Source organism: Crotalus tigris, unplaced genomic scaffold (genome assembly GCF_016545835.1).
Source record: "Crotalus tigris isolate CLP2741 ecotype Arizona unplaced genomic scaffold, ASM1654583v1 scf7180000017576.4783729, whole genome shotgun sequence".
Lineage (NCBI taxonomy): Eukaryota > Metazoa > Chordata > Lepidosauria > Squamata > Viperidae > Crotalus > Crotalus tigris.
Window position 1 is genome coordinate 1,991,007 of NW_024096487.1, and position 26,598 is coordinate 2,017,604.

The following is a 26,598-nucleotide window of genomic DNA, read 5'->3' on the forward strand; positions in this document are numbered from 1 at the left end:
AAAGAGGATACTATGCAGGATCTTCTCTGTGGTTTGAAAATATATTTTATGCAAAGATATTATGCTGATTTAGTGTATAAACGTGATACGTAGTAGTTCTGCTTCATTACTGCTTAGGCAAATTTCCTAAATTTAAACCAGGAATTGCAAATTCTGGCCTCAGATGTGGCCAAGCTACAACTTCCCTCAGTATTCACCATTTAAATGTTTCATCACATTTTTGTTTAAATTGATAACATTTGGGTTTTTTTAATGTTTGAATCCATATGCATTTTTATGCTAGTTTCTCCTAATATGTAGGAGCTAGTTTTTTTTCTTTAGACATATACGTTTTGCCAGCAATTCTTCCAATATAATGCTTTTCATGCATGCTTTTACTTCATACCTCCATTTTATATGCAGTTTTGGGAGAGGCAAACTATCCAGATTTTTTTAAGAGAGTTTCAGCATGCAAGCATGTTCCAGTTCACGCTGGGAAACTGGCTGAGTTAGCATAAACATGTGAATTGTCCCAAGTAAAAAGATCTTTTGCCGCAGGCATCATAGAGCAACAACTTTTCTGAGACTTCACCAGCTGATAAAGTATCATCTACCATGAGACAAATACATGTTGAGAATGGATCACCCTCTCTTTGTGGAGAAGGTTGCTGATTTTAAAGGATGGGTGGGAAAATTAGAAACATAGTGTAGGAAATCAGCACCTTCCCCCAGAGAAGGAAATATCTGGGGGAATATTAAAAAGGCAGAATGTTATATTTCCCCAAAGGAATAATAGAAAAATCTTAGGAGATGCAGAAACAGCCCAGTCTCCCCCAGACAGAAACTGAGCAGGCCAGCTCTGTAGAAATGCAAATTTGATAATCCTGGGTCACCTATTCATAAGCAAAATGTTTTCAGTCACAGCCCCAGTGAAGCAGGACATGACCTTTAGGATGTAATAGGATTAACCCACCACCATTACTATACCAAAAACTCAGGTCAAAGTACATGACACAGAACAGAAACAACCTCAAACAGGAACAACTCCAAACACAAAATCTCAAAAAGGTATAAAAACACTCACTCCCAGCTCTATTTTGTCACCCACCCCAGAAACATGCTGTCTCACTGAAGTTTCTGGGAACTCAATAAACAGAATCTTCTTTCCTAAGCAGTCTCCATTTTGTTTATTCCTGGCTTGGACTGGATCCTGATGATTTTTCTTTCAATAACAGATTCCACATCTTTTGTGTTTCCTCACTTTCACCAGTGTTTTGTTTATTTTTCTCAAACTCTTCCTCACTCCTCCTTCACAGTCAAGAAAAGCCCCTTATGTGTTCTCAAAGCAGCATTACTGAGGAACACTCATGGTAGGGACAGCCAAAGTTCACTAGCCCCATTGTGGGACTATGGATTGTCCCTTTTCCAAGTCAAAATTTCAGACTGCTCCTTCCAGTTAGCTGTCTCCCAAGCACTGGGAGATATGAGGTGTATCCCTTGATAAGATGGGCGGGAGCCATTCTCTAAGCATAAGCTATCTTTAAACTCCCTAGGAAAATCTGCTCCTGTTTAAGCTATCTCATTCCTGGAACGAGCATGAAAGACTGCCAATCCATTGTCTGTGGCACCCGTTTTCCTTCAGGGATGCATGCGGGATCGAAAGAGGCCTCCTAACATATTTCCACCACATTTTCTCATTATTGCACCCTCACAACACACACACACACACACAGTGTGAGTGAGTGAGTGAGTGAGAGAGGGGGGGGTTATCTCAGGAGTCTGGGTGAAATATCACAAATATGAACTATTCTTCAGCATCTTTTAGATACAGATTCCCTCACCACCTTCAGATACAGTCCTGATATTCCTACATTAAAATAAAAAGAGAGCAGCAAAAACCAGTATGGCTGGATGGAAGCCCACATCCAGAAGGTTTAGCCTCTCTGCAAGTCAGAGGTTCTCCTCATGCTGGCCAACTGTGCCAAATCGGGAGGGAATTCTTATAAGTTTTCCCTTTTCTTTTTTGGAAATATATATATTTTCCTTTTCTGCCTGCCAAGATAAATCTTCATTTCCAGCTGTGACATCTGTGTTTCCCTTCTCTCCTTTCAGTAAGGAATGAACCTTCCCCCATCACACTCCAGCTTCACAGTTGAGGTTTCCATTACTCTACAACAAAAGAAGCACTCTAACTTCCACCCATTCTTTACATGCTTTAAAAGAAAAATGTGATGGTAAATTTTAGTGCTCATTAAACTGACAACACTAATAAGAGACAGGCAGTAGTGGGATTTAAATATGTGAACAACCAGTTCTCTGTGTGGATGCCGCTTCAGGAAGTCCATTCTGGGCCTGGGCAACAAAAAATTAGCTACTGGTTCTGCTGAAGTGGTGCGAACTGGCTGAATTCCACCACTGGAGACTGGCATCATATACGGAGTGGCTAAGCATAGTTTAGCCTGACAGTGAGGTTTAATGTACTTCAGCTCTTACTAGGAACTCCTCCCTATATTGTATTCGCTCTTTCTTTTCCAGTTGTTTCATATTGTTTCTTCTTAATCAATATATATCAGTAATTCCACATAGCAATCACATTACAAACCAATCTAAAATTAACACTTATAATGCTAAAACTATGGGACATGGGTGAAAGTAATGGTCAATACTCCAGAAAGATAATGTAAGTAATGGTCATTTATGTTCTTCCCTGCAAGGAGATAAATATGACAGGCACCATATAGATTTTCATGAATGTCCACAGAAATAAGATGATGATACTGTAGGTTGATTATCTAATGTTCTTAATTAGTGATGAGATATAGGAACTCAAAAGGCAGAGCACCCATGATCAGATCTAGGCAATGGTCCCAGCCCCATTCAATTCACAAGCATGGCTGTAATGTATAGATATGGCTGGCTAAACAATGTCAAATTTCCCACAAATTGCATATAGGCTGCTTGAAGGAAGGGCTGGATAAAAATGTAATAATAATAGTAAACTACAAACTAAATCAATTAATACAGTGTTTCTCAATTTGTGTGAACTTCAACTCCCAGAATTCCCCAGTCAGCATGCTGGGGGAAGGGGAAGAGATCTTAAAGTTGCTGAGAATGAGAAACATCAGACTAATAACCGGCAACAGGCTAAATTTACAAGCAATAAATGAGCCAAATGAATATTTTAGCCTTGAAACATGGGTGATAGTCAGTTTGTTACATACTAGATTTATTTTTAGGACGTGTTAGCCAGATTAATCTGTTGCAGCTAAGCCCTTCCTCTGAAAATCTAAGGTCTCTGATGGTAATATTTACACACTCATTTAGAGTAAGTCTCTCACTGTGTACTGCAGCTGACTCCCAGATAAGCATAAAAATATAAGAAGAAGACTTGTTCTTTCTCATTCTGGAATACAAAATACAGTATGATGGATTTCCATTACAGAAACGCAGATCCCAACTAAATATCTGGAGAAACATAAAAAGCTGTTTTACTGTGGAACCACTTACCTAGACAGATGTGGGTTTCCCTTTATTTGGTTTAAGCAGAGATTAGATAGCTGCCAATCTAGGATATTTTAATTTGGGTTTCCACCTGAAGCAACATTTGGAATCAGCAGATTAAACATACTCTTCCAACTTATTTGACCACATTTCTGGACTTAAAACATCTGGATGAAACTCCTGATGGCAACATAGAGGTAGAATTTTAGGCATCTCATTCTCACTCTTTAGTGGCTATCCAGAAATAAAGCTCTAGATTCAGTATTATCCCAAAAAGTTCCAATATCTGTTATATTGTCCACCTTTAAATTTCACTACAGATCTACCAGAGGAAGCCCTGCAAGGTAGGAATAGTTCCATGTCTTCTTCTTTCATATCTCTTTTGCAAGAAAGTTGTATAAGAGAATAGTTATTTAAAAAATCCTGTCCAGTTCCTTGAATTCTGGAATTTCTGAGTGTCTAAAGACTCTGGGCTAACATTCCAACATTTCTGCCAGCAGCAAGAACAATGGGTGGGAAAGGGGGCATTTTTACATAATCAAAACCAATAGAGAAAAAGAAATATACTTCCCAGACAGCACTGAGAAATATTGTTTTCCTATGTGTTAAAAGCTTTTGAGAACCAGCAGTGGAAGATATGTAAATTAGCTACATTCTTCATTCTTTTACAAAAACCACAAGGAGAGCTCACCATTCGTTTTACAGTAAATCATTTCCCAGTAAAAGATCTTTACCAGATTTGGGTTATGCAAAATCTAATGCTGAATCCCACATCTGCTACAGAGGGGATCATTGACACAAAACAAAACAAAAAGGGAAATATTCTGAAAGCTACAACATTCTCAGGAGCAAGTTTGAACAATTGGGTGCTTGCTTGGACTCCTACCAGTATCTGAGGAAGACACCAGTCCTTGCTTATCTGCTTTGCTTTTTTGCTATGACAGGTCAATAACTAAAGTTGCCTTTTCAGTTACCTTTTGTTCCTCTTGATGACAATACAATCGGAGCCCAGAGGGCAAAACCTAGTAGAAGTGGGCATCACAAGATCTGAGAAACTTGCTTTCTTAATTTTGTCTTCATGCTACATTCTACCTGAGGTATAGATTTACTTCACCATTTTGGGGTTTATCAGTCCTATCCCAATATAAGTAGATACTCCTGGAAAACATGCTGAATTTCAGTACCATCAAGCCCAAGAGATCAGTTTTTCATTGAAAGATTGAGTGATAGACCTTAGAGATAAATTACAAGTACAAATAGCTTTTGATTATTAGAGTTTCTCTAATAGCCAGAGACATAAGAGTCATTTAGATGGATTGTCAAGAAAAGTGGTAAGACAGAAGCTTCATCCTATTGAATAAAGATATACTATATAGCACAAATATTTTTAAAATGCATATCCAGCCTGCCTTTCAAATGCAGGATTCCTAAGGTGTCACATATCAAATATAAATAACAAAAGTTCAAAAATAGAGTGGTGTGATCTATAAAAAAGGTGGTAAATGAACATTTTATTAGAAAACAAAAGCTTGACTGAATAGAGTTTTAAATATTGTATAGTAGAGCATTCTCATATAGGTTATTAATTCCTACTGGCTACAGATAATTCTTAAAATGTCAAACTCTATTCAGTCAAGCTTTTGTTTTCTGATAAAATTTTCATTTGCCACACTATTTGGGGTCTGTGGCCTTTTTGGGGGGGGGGGAAATAAGAGAAGCAATTCCAAGCTCTTGTCTTGTACAGTTCATTGTCTCCAAAGCTGTTAAGAGAAAAGAACAGAACTGGCTGACAAAAGTAGAAGCTGAAATTGCTTGAATCCCACAATAAAAGCCATGCCTGGAAGCACAGACTACCATAAATTAATCTGGAACAGAAATGCAAATGTAAGAATCCCCATCTTGGCTAGGAATAGAGAACACAGACTTTTTATGCTCAGAGGATTATATCGGGGAACATGAATTTTACATTCAAAAGGGGGGGGGGGGAGAGAACAGAACTTTCATTAGCATTAAAAAAACGGCCCAGGAAAGGTTTTATTCTCATTTGTGTGTGTACTGAATGGAGGAGCTACTTTGAATTTATTTATGTCTAGACAGTATAGGGTGAAGATTGCTGTGAGGATCCAAAAGAAACAGGCCCAAGAGGAGTAAAAAGGACAGCAAAAAGGACAGCAGCAACTAGGCGAGGAAAGGCCAGAGGGAACCAGAGAAAACAGAAATGAAGAGGTGAACTCCCTTAGCAGCCGGCCAATCCAAACGCCTGAAAAGGGTTAACTGACTCCCTAAAGAGACTTTCTAAAAGAAACAATAAGAAATCTATCAGCTTATTGGACAGTTCCTAGAATCCCTGAGCCAATGGGAAGGGCTGCCAGCTGAGAAGGCTTTTTGGTGAGCCGATCAAGAGGAGTGCAGGGTTAGAATGGAGCAGGCTCTGCTCATGCGTTTTTCGGGGCCGAGGTAAGGACCCCAGCCAGCTTGCTTTAAAGGCAGATCGGTTTGCAGATAACAAAAATAATCTGACTCGCTCTGTGGTTGCTCCTGAAGGCAGGGCCACGACACAAGAGTTGTAAGTGGCTTAGTAATGCTTTCTGCGTGTTCGGTCTGTTTGCTTTTACCGCAGTTACTTCTTGCTGCCTAGATTTAATCTTATAATCAGAGTGCGACTTGGAAGATGGAGAGAAAATGCACTCTTTGTGCTACAGAATACAAGCCCTGCGGCGTGGGAGTGTTAGTAGACTCCATGCAGCATGGAGGCAAAAATGTCACAATTGGAAAAACATAAGACAAAAGCCACTTTAAAACCTCCAGTGTTCAGAAAACATTTTAGCCTGACCCATAATCTTTCATAACCCAGAGAAAACACAAGAATCACTAGGAGACCACCAGTATTGTAACTGAAAAAGCAGCAGAATGAAAAATTTCACCACCTGAATATCCTGTATCTTCTGGTATAGTCACCCTACTCCACTACACAAAAATAAATTGTTAGTATCTCCCATTCATGTTTTTCAGGATACACGTTCATGTGCATTTGCTGCTTTGCAAGAAAATCTTGCAGGGTATATATTCATTTGCATTTCTTGCCTTGCAAGAAAATCTCGAAGTTGCCATAATGGGAAAGAATATGAGGAGAAAATAAGATCAAAGTATTAGAATCCTCCAAAGGCTTCCCAGCCTCTTTGCCAAAATTCTTTTGTTGCATTTAAAACTCCCTGGAAATAGTGGTATAGTAGCATTGCACTGTGATCTGTTTTTCAGCCACTTTTCCCGAAAGCTGTGACCATGATTGCAGGTTGCTACAGTAGCTGGAGGGGGGAGGGAGAGAAGTTTTAAATACAATAATGCATATAGGAAAAGACAGGCTGCAAAAACAGGATACTGAATCTCAATGAGGCAAGAGTTCTCACCAATGGACCACCTACAAAGTCATCAGAACCACAGCAAATCAAAGGTGAATTGTATTTTTCAAGCAGCTTCAAATAAATTGGCACCAAATTGGAAATAAATTGAACAAAGTAGGGAAAGCTGTTGAAATTATTTTCAATCCCTTAAAAATAGCTCCATTCCAAACCACATGACCTGTGAGGAAAAGAAAAGGAAACTTAGAACAGAGAAGCCATTAACTTTTTCTAAACTTTTGCCCAGTTGCTTCTCCCATTTTGATGCATGGGAGTGGCTGGAATTTTTCTCCAACTCTTAGCAATGCCACTCTGGTCATGTGGCAGGGTCTCAAGAACAGAATAGTTGATTACTCCCAATCACCTTTCCCATAGGAATGTCTTAGGGATTTTTTTTTTCTCTGCAGCCCATTATCAAACTTGATTTGGGCTTATTTTTGTTTTTTTGTTTTTTTGCAAGCTTCTCTCCACATACCAAATTTGATCCTTATTTCCATTTGAGGACCAACTGAAAAAATGCTCATGTTTGACTGCTTGCTTTATATTCTGCCTTTCCTTCAAGCTGCATATAGTACTATACTTTTCCCCAACAACTCTGTGAGATAGGTTGGGTTGAAAGATAATGATGGACTGTAAATAACCCATCAGATTTCATAGATGAGACTGGGCTTGAACCTGTTTGCTCCAAGCTTTTTCCATCTCCTTAGCCACTAAGTTATGCTGGTTCTCAAGGTGTGATTGGTGATTGTTTTCATTTCAGCCCCCAAAATGACTTATTTTCATACTTGAGAGCCTTGGCCTCCTGAGGCCCATAAATTTATCCTCTGAGTCATGTGGGGGTGAGAGTTACTGGGAATCAAGCCACACAATTAATACAGATCTACTAATCAGGATGTTGAAATTTTTTGCTGAATATTTTCAAACTTCCCCTCAAGTTCATGAAGCTCTTAAGCTGAAAAGGTATCTATTTTATCACTTAGCTGATAAGCAGCTCACTACTAGAAGAACAAGTACAATAGTAAATCTGGCTTGTCATAACGGCATTCCAATTATTTTACTTGAAGTTAGAAACATTTTTCTGGCTTGCTCCACCAGTAAATAAATGCTTAGTGTTAACACCAGTGAATGATACAAGCTGGCACTGCAGGAGGAAAACATGCAGAGTCAAGCAACCAGGTCACAGTCTATAAACTTTCTCTAAGGGTTATAATGCTAGCCCAATCCCCAAGATTTCAATTGTCATTGAAGCTATTTATGAGTATTTTATGCATTGAGTCATGTGCAAAAGAAAGCCAGGTTAAGAATGCTTTAGGCACAGCCTACTTTTGCTTAGAACAGGGGTGTCAAACTCAATTTCATTGAGGGCCACATCAGCATTGCGGTTGCCCTTGGGGGGCTGGGTGGGTGTGGCCAGGGTGGGTGCAGCCTACTGGGTGGGCGTGGATGGAGTGGGTGTGGCCTGGGTGGACAGGGCCAGCTCTACATGGTTCGCGTCAAGGGTGCCTGGGGGTGCCTGGGCAGGAGTGGGACAGATCTGAGGGTCTCTGGCAGAAGAAGGTGGGACCGGGGCAAGTGCCAAGGCGTGGTCCATTTCTTCATTCCTCACAAAGAGTGACACCTCTCCAGCATGCACCCAGGGGGCGGGGCTGACGCGGCAGTCCCTTGAAGTTTCCAGATGGCCTTGTGGAGCTAAGACTGAATGCGTTTCAGCATAGATAGCCACCACAAAATTGTACATTAGCTCCCGACCGGCCTGGACCAGGGCCAAGGCAGCGGGGGCCGTTCCCTCACTGTTTCCAGGATGGCTTCGTGGGCCACATGAAACCACTTCGCGGCCCGCATCCGGCACCCGGGCCTTGTGTTTGACATGTCTGGCTTAGAAGAACATCATTTTGTGCATAAATGCATGACTTTTGACATCAGCAAAATAGAAAACCACAGAGTCACAAAAATTTCCAATCTGATATTGGTAATCTGGATGGGCTGGATAGCAGCCTTTTAAAAACTGGATCCTGATCATCCTATTACTGGTAAAATATCCAGCGAGATGGAGTCTATTACTCCAAGAGAAAAATGGTCAAATCCAGGAAAGGCTCTGCTCTTGTATCTGTCTCTACTTCCCCGGGCTATAAAGAATTACTCTGTTGCCTCCTACTATTAAGCAGCACTGAGGGCCACATTAGATATGAGTTGACAGAGCTGGAAGAAGCAGTAGCTCTCCTGACTAAGAGGTTGAGCAACCAAGAAGGAGCAGTAACTTTTTCAGCATGTCATTTTCTTGGTCTGGATTGTTTTCCTATTCCCAAAAGGTTACTATTTGCTCTGTGTATTTTCTTCTTCAAAGCACATTAGGATCTTAGGGAGTGTTGAATTTCTATTTTGTATTATTCAGGGGCTATCCTTTGCAGAAGATCTGATCTGGAACCTCTGGATATTACATCTTATTTGGCAAAATGGAGTTCAGTACTATTAATGAAAGACTACAAACTATCATCTCTTGTATGTAGTTCAGTTTAGTCATTTTTTGAATTCTGTATAGTCCAAGCTCAATGTGGTTATTTTGGCCTTCTCATGGCTTACAAATTCTGAGTTCTGAAATGGACAGATTAACTCTAGAGATGAAAAATAAAACTGAAACAGAGTATTATGAAATTTGGAAATTTGTACGATTGGTTAGAGATAAGGAAGATCGCTGAGATGATTATCAATTGACTAGTTGATATTATAAGGACTTCCTTTTAGTACCTATATTAGGACACAACTGAATGATATGTAAATACAACGTTGATGATTGAAAGATGGTTTATCAAAACATTTACAGATGTTATACGCACAGTTTATTATATTCTGTCCTGCTATAGAATGTATTTTAAGTTTCTGTTTGTCTTTCTGTAACATAAGGTAATACTAAGAGCACTGTTGAAGCCAGGGAAGTTGAATTATGTCCCTTTTTTTGTTTTTAAAATGTACATTTAATAAAATTTGTATTAAAAAATAAATAAATTCTGAATTCTGTAAACCAAAGTGGTGGCTAGTCCGGGTTGAAAAACATGGTCTGCTTAGACTTTAGTTAAATATCTGTGGATAGCTCGAGAGGTGAGGATTAACATAAGTAACTGGATAAATCTCAGTTGGCTGCATATTGTTCAATATGCTCAGCTATTAACCAATTACTATGACTGGGTTCGTAAAATGAGCCAAGGTAATATCAGATACTTACTATTATGCCCTAGATTAGCATTTCTCAATCTTAGGAACTTTAGGATGGGTGGACTTCAACTCTCAAAGTCCCCAACTAGCAGGGAAATTCTGGGAATTGAAGTCCACACATCTTCAACTTGCTTAGTACAATGTGTGAACTTGGCATGGAATATTATGCAGTGTTTTATTTTGGACACCAAAGGGATTGTACATTTATCTGGTTTTATGCTATCCTATCAACTTTTTTTCTATTGCAATAACTGCAAATCTTCTTGGATTAGTCATGAATAACACCAGGAAGAACTTATTTTTGCAATGCAGTTCCATTCCAAAGGCAGCTGGGTTTTGTTAAGTATAATTTACTAATCTGCGGTACAGATTGTCAGGGAATTCCCTGTAAATTTATTTCAAGTCCTTCCTCTTTGAAGGGATTTTATATTAGATACTGTATATGTGATGGTAATAATGCTCCAGTTCCCTCTGGCTCCTTTGAGAAAAAAAAACCTTGTCCATTCTTAACAGCTTTCGCTATTTATAAGTGTGTATTGTTAATCATACCTACAAGGTATTAATGTAGTTCGAATTTCCCTCTTCTGGTTCTATCAAATATTTACCATACTCTGGCTTTTGCTTTTCAGGGGACTTTCACCCCAAATACTGGAAAGCTTAGCTTTCCTGTTCTACCACAATATACAGATCATGAAGAGTCTTGAGACAAGAGTGGTGAAGAGTGGTTCTTAATACCTGGTTAATGTTCCCAATGCTCAGTGGACAAGCTGTGACTGAAATTACAGGTAAAAGATTATAATCATCTACATTGCCCCACCCCACCCCAGCAGAGAAGATTTTACTTTTCCCAATCCCTTGCCTAAAGAAGCACGGGGAGGGAAGAAGCAGGACATGATCTGCAAATTTCTGTGTTACAGAGATTGATTATTTTTGGGAGATCCAGAAAGGCACAAGATCAGTTCTTGAGGTCTTTCTCTGGGATCCTAATGGGGGCTACTGGATTTACCTCTTCCTTATAGGAGTGTTATATTTATCCAGGTAATCCTTGATTCACAGTCATTAGTTTAATGACTCTTCAAAGTTACAATGCCACTGAAAAAAGTGAGTTATGACTGGTCGTCACATTTACAGCCATTGCAGCAGCAGCAGCATGATCATGCGATCAAAATTCTGGCATTTGGCAACTGCCACGATGGTTGCCCCATTCCAGGATCATGTGATCCACATTTGCAACTTTCCCAGCTGGTTTCTAGTAGGCCAAGTCAATGGGGGAAACGAGATTAACTTATTGACCATGTGGCTCACTTAACAGCTTGCAATGATTCACTTAACAATTGTGGCAAAAAGGTTGTAAAATAGAGCACAACTCAACGATTAGTGACAGAAATTTGTGGTTGTATGTTGAGAACTATCTCTACATAGAAATATTACAAAAATGTCTCAGGGATACTGTTTTCTGCTGGAAATAGAATCATAGTATTAGCCATTGAATTCCTCTCTGCTCAAGAGACTTGAGGACAACATGCTAAGCCATGACATGGGATATTTGTTTCTAGCTTTGTGTCTAGTGTTGTGTGAAACTAGTCCTTATGATCTGTTAGCCATAGTTTATAACGTTGTGTAACTTTGGCTAATTATGTTGGATCTATACCACCTTTAAGCAATCTACAGATTAATGAGACATGTGAGCATTACTACAATGATTGGAGTCACACAATCACTAAGCCATTTGTTTTCTTTTATTATAGCTTATTTACCAAGGTATAAACATGATTTATAAACTGGAATGATTGGTTTCATGCAATGTGATAAACTAGAAATAAACATTATATTATGGCTTGGTGCAGTGTGTGAATGCAGTCTGTATGTAGTAACAGACCTAAGTCAAAGATTTGAGACTTGGCCCAGCAGTGGTATTTTTCCTGTTTATACAATATATCTAACTCAGTCAGACACTAACCCACTCAAAACGTCCAAGTAATTCTATCTGTAGACAGTCACGTTAAATTTAAAATTGATTGTGGGTTTTTTTGAAGAACGGTATGGGAGGCCAATGCACCCTTTAAAAGTAATTTTCAGCAGGAGGCCTTGCACATAGAATCCACTCATTCAAGTTAATACAATCTTAAAGCGATGGAAAGGGAAACAAACATCATCTCTACATTTTCTACTCAAAAAGCCCTCCCCTCTCATTTATTTAGGGCAGTATTAACTTCCCCTGTTTGTCAATAGGTTCTCAACAAAGCATCTAGTCAAGATCTTATTCCACATATTGTCAGGTGCCAGAAATCAGGAACCAAGGCTGTTCAAATGAGTACAAGTTTACTTGATCTCTCCCTCGGGCTCAGCCTGGTTATCTCCTACACATATTCCTGTATGTAATCTAAATTGGGTCAGAAAAATGTCTCATTAAAATTTTTCAGCTTTATTTGTGGCTGATGTTGAATAGTCTGTATTCACACGGGAAATCAGAATTCATAATGATAAAAATTACTCAAGATCATATCAAATCTTTGTGGCTACAATAACCAAGGCACAATCAAAAGGAAGGGAAAAAATAGTTTTAAAAAGTGAAGGGCATCAGTGAAGGTGGCAGGCACATTTTTTTTTTGCAAGCCTTAACTCAATTTCCCTTGGTGCAATTCATCATTGTTACATGGATACAGTGATCACACTGACAAATTTTATTAGAAGGTACAAACTACAGCTACAGCTCACTTCAGATGCAGACTTCATCAGCTGTGGCTCATGAAAGTTTGTGCCCTTTAACAAAATTTTGTAATCTGAAAAGATGGTACCACTTTTTCCCAGTATAAATTAACATGGTTCTTCTACAATAACCACCTGATAAAGCTCTATAGACTTTCTTGTTCTTCTAATCTTTCATTGTCTTCTCTGCTGTCTCAACCCTAACCCTAACCCATTATATGATATAGGGACAATCACTCTCTCACAGCCTAATTGACTAACCCCTACAGCAGTTCCCCAACCTTTTCAGTTTTATGGACCAGTGGGGGGGGGGGAGAGGTGATGGTTCCGCATAAGTGGCAGGCAAGCACATGCGTACAGTTCCATTTGCGTGAGCAGCAGTTAAGTGCACGGGCAAGCTCTCATCCACTGCTTGCGCAAGTGAGGATGAATGCGTGCCCACTGCTTCCGTGACCTAGTTCCGAATGGCTTATGGCCGATAGAGGACTGTGGCACAAGGGTTGGGATCCCCTGCCCTACAGGATTTCTGTGGGGGGGGGAACTGGAAGGGGTGCTGTGTATACTGTCTTGAGCTCTTGGAAGAAAGGCAGGAGGTATATTTAACAAATAAAATGAACTACCTAGGTCCTAGGACAACCTGGTCATACTTCCCAAGATAGAAATAATACTTACACAAATGGCACTGGGTGTGTGTGACAAGAATAGCCAGATATTGCTAGCAGTAACTGCATCCTAGAATCTGGAGTGATGATTCATTATAATCATGATTCATTATAGTCACTGTGAGGGCAATTGAATCCAGAGAACAAATGAATTAGGTAGGCCCAGGATGGGGAATTTTGGCTTATGGGTCTATTTTCCCACTTCCGCCAAAATTTCTCCCTCTTTTACCCCTGCTATCTTCTGTGGCAAAAGCTACACCCCAGCCAAAGGGCTTGTTTGGCAAACATTGTTCTGATTTGGTTACTCCATGCTTTCCCTGAATATATAAAGTATGGAATGCTCAAGACTGGATGTGGATGGGTGTTTGCAAGCATAACTGTTGAAGGAAAAAGAGGGCTCAAAGCATTTCTATGGCTTTGAAAGGACTCCTCCTGGTGCTACAAGATATCCGTCAGGCTTTGAGTTTTGCCCCCTTCCCCCCTCCATTGTGATTCTCTAAGCTGCTCATAGGAAGTGCTATAATTTCTGCAGGTACTGTAGATATGTATTCATTGAATGGTTCAATTGCTCCAACCACTAATTTGGCCTAGAAGTGCTCTAGAACAGTGATGGTGAACCTTTTAGAGACTGAGTGCCCAAACACTGGCCCCGCCCCTGCTCCACCCCCACACTGTCTCCCCGCAGGGCCACTCACCGCCTCCAGGACCCAGCACATATTGCCCAGGCAGCGCAGCAGCGCCATGGCAGCCACGCCCTCTGCCCGCGCCTCGCAGCATCAACTGTACGCGATGGGACGTGAGGGCAGAGTTTTGTTTACACTGCCTACCTGCCATGTCTTGGCTGCACTGCTCCGTGTGGGCCACTCTCAGGGGCAACTCCTCCAAGGGGGCTGCTGGTGAGGGGGTCGTGGGGGGAGACGAGCCTGGGGCAATGGCACGTGTGCCTACAGAGAGGGCTCCGAGTGCCGCCTCTGGCACATGTGCCATAGGTTCGCCACCACTGCTCTAGAATAATGTCACTATATATTACATAAGAAGATAAATCTCTAGAATTGTGAATATAGTTCGGAAATATTCTGCATTGGCTTGCCTTTTATATTTTCATGGCTTAATTGTCATTTGAATTGGTTGTTTGTTATATATCTTCTTGAAAGGGAAGGTATGATAATAAAATATCACATGAGTTGCATGAATTTTGCAGAAAATAAAGATCAGGCCGTACATCCCCCTTAAGACATAATACCAAGCAAGCTGAGTGTGTCCAAGCAGCTTAGTGTGTATATGCTAATTGCTGTCATCTGCCCAGAAGAAGCCAGAGAACAAATCCATGAACAAAGTATATCAAATCCTGGCTTAATCCTTTCCTTTTTCTGATGCATGAAGTCAGAATGATTATATATAATGCTAAGCTTAGCTAACCAAGCAGCGAACTATTTATTAGCAGCACATTCTTGAAGGAGAAATCAGGATATAACTCCTGCTCAGAGACGCTCTGGTTGAACACCTAAAGATATGATATTCAAATAAACAAAGAGTCAAACAAAGATTTAAAAAAGCTCACCTTTTCTTCATTTTTTCTATTCCTTTATTCGCTTTCTTTTTTTTTTTTCATCTAAAGGCCCAGTCATCACTTTGGCTAGTTTCTTGCTTTTCATAAATATATACATATTTTAAAATTTGTTTATTTTAATGTTTTAATCCACTTGTTTATCAGGATTATTTTTCTTTTGCCCTAATCTCAACTTATTTTTTCACTTTTAGAGGTGGGAACATAGTGAATTATTGTTTTGATTAGGAGATAAAAGTTGCTTCTTCAAAAATGATAAATTGCACCTCTTGGAGCCAATCCTTAATATCATGAATATTACTACTTTTCCAATTTCTCTAAATAAGAACATATTCTTTAAAGGCATAGATGTTATGCACTGTTATAATGTTAAGAGAATTATTTTTAACTCTTTTTATGTAGCTTTTGAAACGGATTTGACATTTGATTAATATGTGACAGATGTAGATATTTTTCTACTTTACTGATTTTTTGGTAGGATAACTTGGGGAGGTGTATTTTTTGTAGCATTTCATATTTTTCTCTGGTTTTGGGAGGGATTTTGTGTTTTTTTTTTCTTTCTGAAAAACTTGCTAATATAAATAAATGATCATTTTTTAAAAAGCTTGTGGAGTAGGAAGCAAGAAAACTTTTGGATTTGACTTTACCATTTGTATCCCTTCCATCTGAGCTTGTTAAATAGTATCCAAACATTCTGAAAAAAAATAAATGATGCTAACATAAAATTCTGAAATATTTTTAAATAATTCCTTCATTTGATGGTTGGGTTTTAAAAGTATTTAATCTATATAATACCTAGCATTAACAGTACAACTTAAACAACCTTATGTTCATTAACATATTAAAAATCATATTTAACATTGATATAAACTTTTTTTGTTATCTTTAAAGGTTTGTTTAAATCAGCAGTTTCCAATTTCTATTAAATAAGTGCCATTACTTAATTATTATCTGTATTCCATAATGTATTATTTGCAGTTTATAATGCAATAAAACAATTAACTTGGGAAAAGGTACTCTTAAGAATGAATAAAAATGTATATTTTTCTGAGCAATTGATTACTTTTACACATATTGAACCTATTCGCCCAGTGTTGAAGCTTTTTAATAATATTCAATAATATTCAAAATCTTATTTTGGGGCACACCTCGAGATAAAGTCAAGGGTCACTTTCCCTTCTTTGACTAACTATTCAGTCAGTTATGAGATTGTTGTAGGATTACGGTATCACAGTACTCTGGCCTTTGGCTACTTCCCTAAGTTCTTAAATTGATAATCAGAATTTTGGACGGAGGAGCAACAGTTAGATGTCTAATATTAAATTACTTTTAATGAGCCATTGAAATTCCACGGCTCTGGAAACGACATTTTAGGAGTCCTCCTGGACTCTTGGCTCCTGCTTAAGCAGCTGGTGGAAACTCTAGCTGGGAGCAGAGCAGCTTTGCCTTGATTTGGCTGGTGCACCAGTTATAATCTCCCTGGACCAGGATGCAATGGTGACAGTAACTCGCATCCTGTTCCCTATTTGGCTGGAGTACGAGAATGCATTTGAGATGGGGATGACTTTGGAAATGATTTAAAAGTTGCATCTGGTCCAAATGCTGTAGCTTGGTGTACACAGCTAGGCAGATGACTTTGGAGAAGGAATCAAGGACCATTAGGGAAACACCAGGTGCAAAAGAAAAAGTCCAGAATAGAGGAAGAACATTGCAAGGAGACTCAGACTACCCCCCCACACACAAACACACAATTCTGAATCCTGAATATAACAGGGAGAGTTTCGCTAAGCAAGTAGAATCTGTTTTGTTCCATTGAGTCTTTGGCCCAAAATGTTTGGGATGTCAGCCATAGATCCTGCTTAACGTATTATACAGTTGTCCATTGTATGGCTGTATTATTCATTTACGGTTTGAGTTTGCTGTATATTTGTTTCAGATTTAACATTTGATATCCTGAGTCTATTAGTCTTAGAGTGAGAACAAAATATTATAAAAAACAAATTATAGACAAACAAATTGAAAAATTCAAGTTAATTTTGGATGCATGGGGAAGGCTGCATAGTACATCACTGTTTATTGCAGCATCTGCATGTTCCTTAAGAGAACAGTGCATGGATCCAAGCAAAACCTTCAAGACCTATAACGTGTCTCTCTAACTGTTCACAGTAGTCATGAGTTTATCATAGTAGTGGTCTTTGTGATACACACTGGGAGAAGAGGACGAGGGGAGACTTGACAGCCTAGACCAGCATCACCATGGCAAGAGTCTTGTACGTGAAACGACAACAGTGGAGGAGGAGTGCTTAGGAAGGAGTGCTTAGCACAGCTGTTCTTGATTCAAGAAGAACAAGGGTGATTGCCTCACTGTTTAATATTGTAGAGTTAGAACAATTCTGTTGACCTAGTCAGTCAACCAGAAGGGATTAGATTTAGCCCTAAACAGACCTAGTCTTGTTTGGAGTTTAACTCATGTCATATAAATATTTACCAGATAGTGGTTCTTTCCAACAACTGTACTAGAGATAAACTTCCAGAAAGCTCATAAAAGCAGGATTTTTTTTTTCCAGGCATTGTCTCAATTCTTGCTCTCTGCAATCACACAGGGGATCAAGGTGTAGAAAAGTAACCAAAGCAGATAAGGGATAAATCCATCCCTCTGCCCATGATGGCACCAACTGTGATCTTGCCAGTATGAATTTTCTATTCCCCAGGGGGAAAAAAAACCCACCCCCCCAAAAAAGAAAAGAAAAGCGACAGCCTCTTTTGCTGGATCTGGGAGAATTTTGAACACATCACTGATTGTCATTTTGTATCATTTGCTGGCAGCCACAACTGCCTGGGAAAGATCACAGCTGGGTTGTTGCAAACATAGCCTAGGGGTATTTGTAACTAGCCATGATGACAAAAGTGATGCAGTGTATGTGGTTGTCATGAAACCATAGATGAAACCAATTAAAAGAAAGCAAAAGGTAAAATGGCTATAGTTTCTTAATTGTCGCAGTGCTGACAGTGGTGTTTTGCTATCACAGTACAAGTTATGCTCTACTGTACTGTATTTGTGTTGTGATCCTCCCTTATTTAATATTTTCTTCAATCATCGAATCTAAAAATCATCAGTTTAGCTCTTTCCATTTTCAGCAAAAAGTCCATAAAAGATTTAATACTCTGCAAAACTACTTGTTATTTTATCTTCCGTTCTGGGTACTTCGATTTATTTTCATTTGATACAAATATAATAATCTTGCTGGCCAACAAAATAGTATCCGTTTTTATGAATGTATCCATCATAAACAAATATATCCTTCCAGAATGGTTCAGCAGTCTTCTCCTCCCTTTTATAACTTTCACTCCCTTTAATAATAAACATTTTTCTTTATTTTAATTTTGTAATCCATAAATAAGCATTAAAAAAATCAAAGAAGTTTTTTTTCATGCCCATAGCATGAAAAATTACTCCATACTTGTAAGAACATGATCTTCCCAGATCTCACATTTCCCTTCTTTTCCTACTTATCTCTTTGTTTAATACAGTCAGCCAATCAACTTCCCTAACAAATTTGAACATTTTTCTTTCCCACGGAGCTGTATCATCTTTTTCTTTAATTTGAAAAATACTTTAAATAAGGCACTATTCCAAATTGAACTAGTCCACGTTTTAACTTTCTTACTCCAAAATCCCAATAACCTTTTGCATTTAATTCTTTTTAAAACTTTATAACTTGTTCCTACCTTTTTTTTACTTTGAATCTTTCCTGAATCAAAAGTACAGTCATCCAGGTGCCAATAAGTGCTCTGCTGCTAGGGAGGTCTCTTAAAATTCTATTTAAACATACATTAGAAAGTGGATCGGGCAGACTCAGTGCCCTTTAAATAGGCTTCACACAAGGCTGTGGACATAGTCTTTTCTTCCATAGCTCCTGGTGCTCTATTTGTAGGTCATTCACAGGGTAACTCCAGACGCTCTGGGCTTCCTTGCAAGAAACTGCTTCCTTGGAGCTCATTGGGCAATCTCCTGACTTCTCCTGTTCCAGAGAAGCTCTGTTAGCTCAGGCATATGACCCTGCTGTCATTCTTTGTCTCTGCATTATCCCTGCTGTTTATGGAGCTGTCCTGTTTTGCCATGTTTCCACCTGGAAGTTCAACTGTAATGGTTTATATCAGTAGGAGGACTATGGATACAAAATAAGGAAATTGGAAAATTTAATTTGTTTGGGGATTAGTTTGAGTTAGTGATTCAAAATTACCTAGTGGAAGGGAAACTGCTTTCCCTTATTACTTATTACAACAATAAATACAAATACTAAATATGCACATATACCCATAAACCCCAGTGACCTACAACCACAGAAACCGTTTCAAAGAATAGTGGTGCTCCGACAACAATGCTAATTTTATGCATGCCAAAATACTGCAAGCATATGCAATACAAATCTGTTTGCAATACAGATATTCTTTATAAGCCATTCCTTATTATACATCTTAATAAAATGCAGAGTGACACACAATTTCATCCAGAACTCAAGCAGACATACACAATCTTTTTTTCTGCCCAGTTTTCCCCATGACAACAGTCCTGTGAGGCAGATTGGGCTGTGTTTTCATGATTAAAAGTGGACTGGACTTAGAGAAATATGAGTAGTTGTAATAAGTAGTTCTAGTTGAAATAAGTCTTTTTCAATTTGATGCCCTCTGGTTACACTGGGAAAATAGTCTGAATAGACTAAATCTTAAAATAATTAAATGTGAATTCTCATAGAAAAATCAGATCGTGTAAGACATTCCTTATCTTATTTTGACTCCAGTAAACTTAAAAGAAGCTTTGTAATATTTATTGTGGATGGATTTTTATCCTCCAGAGACCAATGCTTTATTTCCATTGAGCACAGATTTAAAATAGGTTTTAAATAATTTCCAATGCAACCCAACAAACTCTTTATTCTGTTCACTTTTCCTTCTTTCTCCTGCTTCCAAAGATGTATACATAATTAACTGTACATCTTGGGTTCAATTTCCGGAGGTTTTGAATGGTATTTTGGAAAGCTAAATCTTGGACAGCAGGAGCTGTTGCTTTAATCTAGACCCAGATGGGAAAGTATTTTCAAGCAGCAGCTGACATGTCAATCTAATGGGGTGTGGCTCTTGGTTTCATTATCACTTCTCTCTCTGGCCCCCAATCATCTGACCCCCAATCATTTCTGAACATCTCAGAAATTACTTTTAAAAGAATTTTACTTTTATTATTGCTATTATTTCTGTCAGACTTCTGCTTTATCTTTTTTCTCTTCCATCCAGCTACAGAAGGGGAAGGATGAGCATTTACCTCTATTAATATCAACCAAAGCAATGATTCAATCTCCTTGGCTCATTTTCAGCAGAAGTGCTTTTTAGCCAGAAGCTTTCAAAGAAGACTTTCCAAGGTTATTCTGCTTTAGATCCAGCCATGTATTCTAGGTTAACAAGATCCAGTTGGCTAATCTCACATGTTGTCCTTCTGATTTATATAATGGAAAAGGGTAATTCCATACCAAGTATGGTTTTTGTTTCTTGATGTTCATCCCAGTTTGCTAATTGAATTTTTTCCCCTCCTGCTTCAGGTTGACAGGGCTTTGGATCTGTCCCCCTGGATCTGTCTAGGAAGAAATAGTTTACCAGGCAATGTAAAGAACTGAGAAGATACATCTTCTCTGCCATATGGATATAGCAAAATCTTATAATCTTCCATCAAGAATGAGATGGACGCATATCTCTATTTATTAAGAACTACTGTGAATTGGCATGAAGCCTGCCAGAGTCATGCCCAACTGTTCTATGTTCTTCCTGGAGAGTCAGAATTACTATGGAGCAGTCAAGTAATCATCAACTGTATCAGCAAGAAATCAAAACATTCATTTCCCAATACACAAGAGCCATTAAGGGTAAGGAAGAAGAGAAGGATTCCAAGTTGGATGATAGAGATTACATCATTATGGATAAACCCATGAGCCTGTCCAACTGAAACCATGCCAATAGACCCAGATGATTCAAGATATTACTACATGCATCTCCAGCTGTTGACACTCTTTCTTCTCCCTTTGCCTCTTGCTTATGCTGCTTTTGGGAAATCATTTTAACAAAAAGATGGAGCTGAGACACTCACACAGGGAGTAGCATCTGAAACGAACTGTAGTGGCAAGATTGGCATGATATTATGCCACAGGGACATACTTGCATTTGGACATCTGATGCAAGTATATAAAGCTTCACATCTGTCTCTGCATATTTTGTGGATACCCTTCTTAGGGTCAGACTGTTACTTTAAAAAGAGCACTGATCTGGCAGATGTACATCCCAGGCATTGTAGGAAAAGCTATTTCTGATCTGCCATAGGTTAACCTGCTAAAATTTCAGAAGAACATTTTACTCCTCAGTATCAGGCCACATACAAGTTTAAATCTTAATGTTAAATTTGTGGTGGTTTTGATGATGATGTCTGGAGAGTGTTACATATTTAGTTAAAATATTGGACTAGGGGGACAGATTCAGTTTTATCCTCAGCTATGAATGTTCATTGGACAAGTTATCCTAGTGTCACAGCTTGCTGTGGGGACAATCTGCAGTATGAAGGGGTATTAAATACATTGAGTTGAGCACCTCTTGGAGTACAGGTGAGCTGTAGATATTATGGATATTACTTATAACAGGGATGCATTTCACCTGATGGGTGTACTTAGACCTCTATGTGTGGGAAAATTTAGATTTATATGGACAGAACACACACAGAAATCAAAGCAGCTGAAACATTTCTGAATATCTCTGGGGCTGTAGGGGAAGGAGTGGCAGAGCCTGGAGGCAGGCTCAAAAGAGAGATCAGTCTAAAATCCTCATGTAGGATTCTGGAGCATACTAAGTTCATCCCACTGTGAACCCTTATGTAACTTCTAGCAAGTTACATAAGTTGAGACTATTCCTGTGCATAGGAACAATTAGCAAAAAATCTGTTTAATTGAAACTTCAAATGTGGTCCTGGTTTTTTGTGTCTGAGGGGTGCAGAACAACACACTTGAAAAGAATGATCTAAGATAATTTATTATTATAAGATTGGTAAAGTTGAAAAAGATGGGAATTTCAATTATTTTTTTTCAAGACTCTTCTGACTAATAAACATATTTTGTTTAAAAATTTGAGGATACTAGGGAAACGAAGGAAGACTTTTACTGCTATGTCTAAGTTTGTAGATTTTGCTAAAATGTAAACCATGTTTTACACAGCATGATGACTAGGTTCATTCATCGTGCTGAGCCATAATAGCATTTGGTTGGGTTTGCCTTGGCATAATGTGTGGCCTCGGCCACCGTGATTTGTAAATCAGATTTTATGACATAGTATTATGACTGAATTAGGCTGAAATGGCTTCTTCAATAAACCCTATTTGAAATAAAACTTGGCCTACTATGATCTGTAATCCCAGCCATTGTATGGAGCAGCCCTATTCATATTGTGCACTTCATTTTTATTTATTAAATTTGTTTGCCTCCCATCTCACCCCTCTGAAGGAAACTCTCAAAGTTAGGCCCTAATTAATTAACCTCTTTGACTAACAAAGCTACGGTGTGATAACTAGCTATAATTCCAAAGGTTAATTTATTAAAGGATAAACTGTCAGCCATTTATAAAGTAGAAAATAGGGTATTTTCTATGCAGGCTAGAGAGTTGGGCTGACATAAACACTGAAGACATCTCTATATCTCTCAAAACATCTGGGAAAGCTGAAGTCCCTCTGTGCCATGGAATTCAGCAAAAATGGAAATTACTCAGCGTGCCTGGCTAGGTTTTTTTAGTTCCAGCCTGGGAGAAGAGAGGAAATGTTCAAGTGGAATTAAATGCATATGGCTTTTTTTAATTAAGTTTTGCATTCATTGCAAAAATAGTAATTGCCATATCTTTGTGGGAATGTTAAAAAGTTTACAAAGCCAAGTGCAATCTACTGTGCAAATTAACTGCTAAATGGTCATTTAATGACTACAGAGAAGGATCATGTTTCTCTTGCTTCTTTCATCTTCCAGGTGACATTATTGTCACGTGAATTATCAGAGGACTTTTAAACCATTTTCTTTGATCTTCTTTTAGTCTGTCTCTGTAAAAGCTCCTCACAGTATCTGTAGCATTTTTTACTCACCTTCAAATAAATAATATGTTTTACAATAGTTATATCAGGTTAGTTTGATCTTTACTTGTAAATTCTTGTCTGCATACACACAGCCTTAAAAGCAGATATTTCTACAGTGGAATGAAGCCTTGTTCAGTCCCAACATAGAATAGCACTAGCAATATCACTTAGGCTTATATACCACTTCATAGTGCTTTACAGCCCTCTCCAAGCAGTTTACAGAGTCAGCATATTGCCCCCAACAATCTGGGTCCTCATTAGATCAGGATTAGGTTAGCTGGTGCTTTTCAGATGTTTTGGATTTTGACTAACATAAGTCCCAGAAAGCATGGACAAGGAGTTGTAGAACAAACATCCAGAAGGTACCAGTCTGTGTATCCATGACTCTGGGTGGTTTAGGCTGGCAGATAGCCAGTACATTTCATAATGTAATTGTGCTCCGTGCAAAATCTTACATAGTCTTTCCTAGATTGTCCGTTGCTTAACTTCATTAGTTGACACCAGGTTCTACAAAAAAGGACGGCAAAGTTTTGAGGCCACTAGTGGATCATAATGATATAAAACTGTACAAGTGTTCTTGTTCCTTTGTATCCAATTTCCAACATAAGTAGAGAATGGATCCATCTATAAGGCTAGATTCAATATGTCAAACTGAAAGCTTTATATTACTTACCAATCTACCGAAACGTATTGATGGAATGCCCAATTTCTAAAAAGGGAGAATAGGTACAGGGCATGGTTGAGCCTCAGCTCCCTTTTCCTGCTAATCTTGCTGGGCCCTCTGCAACAACTTGAACTATTCTTGGTAACTCAGGTGGCTTTCTGCATGTTCTGTCTGTCATTCCTCCAATGCAGTTACATGCCAGCTATTTTGTTAGGTGGCTTTTACTGGTTTCTCGCTCTAAAGCCATAATGAATGCCATTCATTCTCTCAATGCCACTCCTCTGGAAAACTTATGTTTCTAAATGCCATGGGCCAAATTCCTTGTTAAAGAAAAGAGAGTAGAGTGGCTGTAATGCACGTTAGAAGCAACATTTCAGTTTTTCAGCACAGAATCAAGTCAGCCAAAAGCCTTCTTTGAACTCTTTTGAGTTTTACTTCATTTCAAAGAACAAGACAAATGTCTGGGAAATGTCCACTGTTGGCTTGACATGTCTAACTGGACAGTCAGGGAAGCTGAAAAGTAAAGTATGAAGGTAACATACTTTTCTTCACAGCATTGAACTAAATGGCACACAACTCTTTTATTCTAAAAATCGTTTACTTTCTTTGCAATGCCACGTAATTCTATTGCTTTATATTAAAGTGTTTTGCAGTCTTGTGGACAGATCTGTTTGCTCTGTCTTGAATGGAAGACCAGATAGGCTAGATTAGAAACTTGAAAAACATCCTGGAAGAAGTAGAATATCACTTCCAACTCCCAATTGTTGCTAAGAAAGATGCAAGATTATCTTTGTAGCCGTTAGATATTAAGCTCAACATAAGGTCTTCTTTAGCTATTTATCATGATCTTTGGATCCTCCTAATGTTGGCTACCTCACTTTCCTGCCTCGTGGGCTACCTCACCTACTATACCTCATGGTGCTGATTTGCCATAAAATAGAATAGCTTATTGGTCAGATCCCACCTCCAATATTATGTCCATTTCTAGATACCACTTTCATGATTAGAGAAATTGGGGTTGGTTTGCAAGCATCAGTATGCAGGCTGCTGCATTTTGCATCTAATGCTGTTTCCAAGTCGTCTTTAAAGGTATATCCAGGTAGACCGCGTTACAGTAATCCAATCTGGCGATAATGGGGACATAAATGACAGTTGAAGAATTGAAGCAATGACTTTTGAAGGACTTTCCGAAGGACTTGAGGGGTTATGCTTGATTATGTGTTGACTCTTAGATACCAAATAAAGGCATGAAGTCCTCAACTTATGACCACAGTTGGGACCAGAATTTCTGTCAGCAAGCAATGCAGCTGCAAAGTGCAACATCACGTGATCGCATCACTTAGTGACAGAAATCCTGGCAATCCTTGTTACTGTTGTAACTCCAGACACGTGCTTCATTAAGCGGGAAACAGAAGGTGTCCCTTGTAAAGAGAGTAGGGGTCCCTAGTAGGATGTGAGAGATCCTGGGAGACCCAATGCAGACTGTGCATGAGTTGGGGTGGGGGGGAATGATGTAGTGCGGAACAAGGTCAGAGAGACCAAGGAAATTGGGTACGAGGTGTGCACATGCATACTGTATGTGAGCTTTCCCCAGGAAAGCTGGGGAAAGAATACACTGCAGCTCTGGGCTGTAAGAAGCCCCTGAGCCACAGCGCAGAATGAAGTGCAGCCCACGATCAGCTCAGTGGTGCGATGCAAAGTTACTTCTTGCTGCCCTGGGAAGCCACAGTTGCCACAGTCCAGTCCCATCTGCATTTGTCCTCATGCTAAACTCCATCACACCAGATAACTTTCATCATTTTATTGCTCCTGCTGTTGTGCCTGGCCTGGTCCTTTACAAGGCAGCTACTGGCCACATGACACCATCTTCCCCAGTTCTTGTGAGGAAACCACCGGGCGGAAAACTGGGGAAGAAATCCTTGCGCAGCTAGCAACTGTCCTGTGAAGAGATAGTATGGGTATGCTTGGTCAGTAGTGGAAGCAAGAAGATGGCAAAGATCAGCTAGAGTGGCAGGGGCCACGGAGTGCAGGGCTAAAAGAGCATAGATAGATGGGTAGCAAAGTTGAAACATCCTTGCAGTGAATAAATGCAGAAGGGCTGCCAACTGCCCAAATTTTAATCACGTAATCTCAAGGATGCTGCAACAGCCATAACTTTGGAGACTGGTCATAAATCCCTTTATTCAGTGCCTCGGTACTTCTGAACGGTCACTGACTGAATGAATGATTATAAGTCAAGGACTATCTATAGCTAGGTTTTCGACATGATGATCTGTCCCTAAATTGGTCCTCCAAATGGGATTATGATAGGACTTTTCAAATATTTGAAAGGATGCAACATTGAAAGCCAACAGCTAATTTCCAGCATAATCCATAAGTCACGGGAAAACAAAGTCAGATAGAATATTAGGAAAAATCTTCCTAACAATAAGAGTATTCCAGTAGTGAAACCAATGGGCAGAAGCGGAAGCTGGGCAGCCAGTTCATTGAGAAAGTTTGATTTGGGTTTCTGCCCTGGGTGGGGGTTCTACTCAATTGTCCACCTAAGTCATCATTTCCCAACCTTGGTAACTAAGAGATGTGGACTTCAACTCTCAGAATTCCCCAACTAGCCATGGCTAACCTGTTTTGAATATGCAACTGCTGAATTCTTTTCAAGCAGATAATCATGAAGTAGTCTTAATAATAATAATAAAGTTGGAAGGGACCTTGGAGGTCATCTGGTCCAACCCCCTGCTCATGCAGGAAACCCTATACCATTT

At 39.1% G+C, this 26,598-nt stretch overlaps 1 protein-coding gene and 1 long non-coding RNA gene across 2 annotated transcripts in view; one reads left to right on the forward strand and one right to left on the reverse strand.

The window, feature by feature from the left end:
* The window catches only part of CREB3L1 (cAMP responsive element binding protein 3 like 1), an 89,803-nt gene that overhangs the window by 56,745 nt on the left and 6,460 nt on the right, over positions 1-26,598 (reverse strand). The gene's annotated exons all lie outside the window — the stretch shown is intronic.
* LOC120314943 lies at positions 962-26,584 on the forward strand. The gene is made up of 3 exons (XR_005558570.1): positions 962-5,937; positions 10,718-10,873; positions 20,621-26,584. It is a non-coding gene; the product is annotated as an uncharacterized LOC120314943 (long non-coding RNA).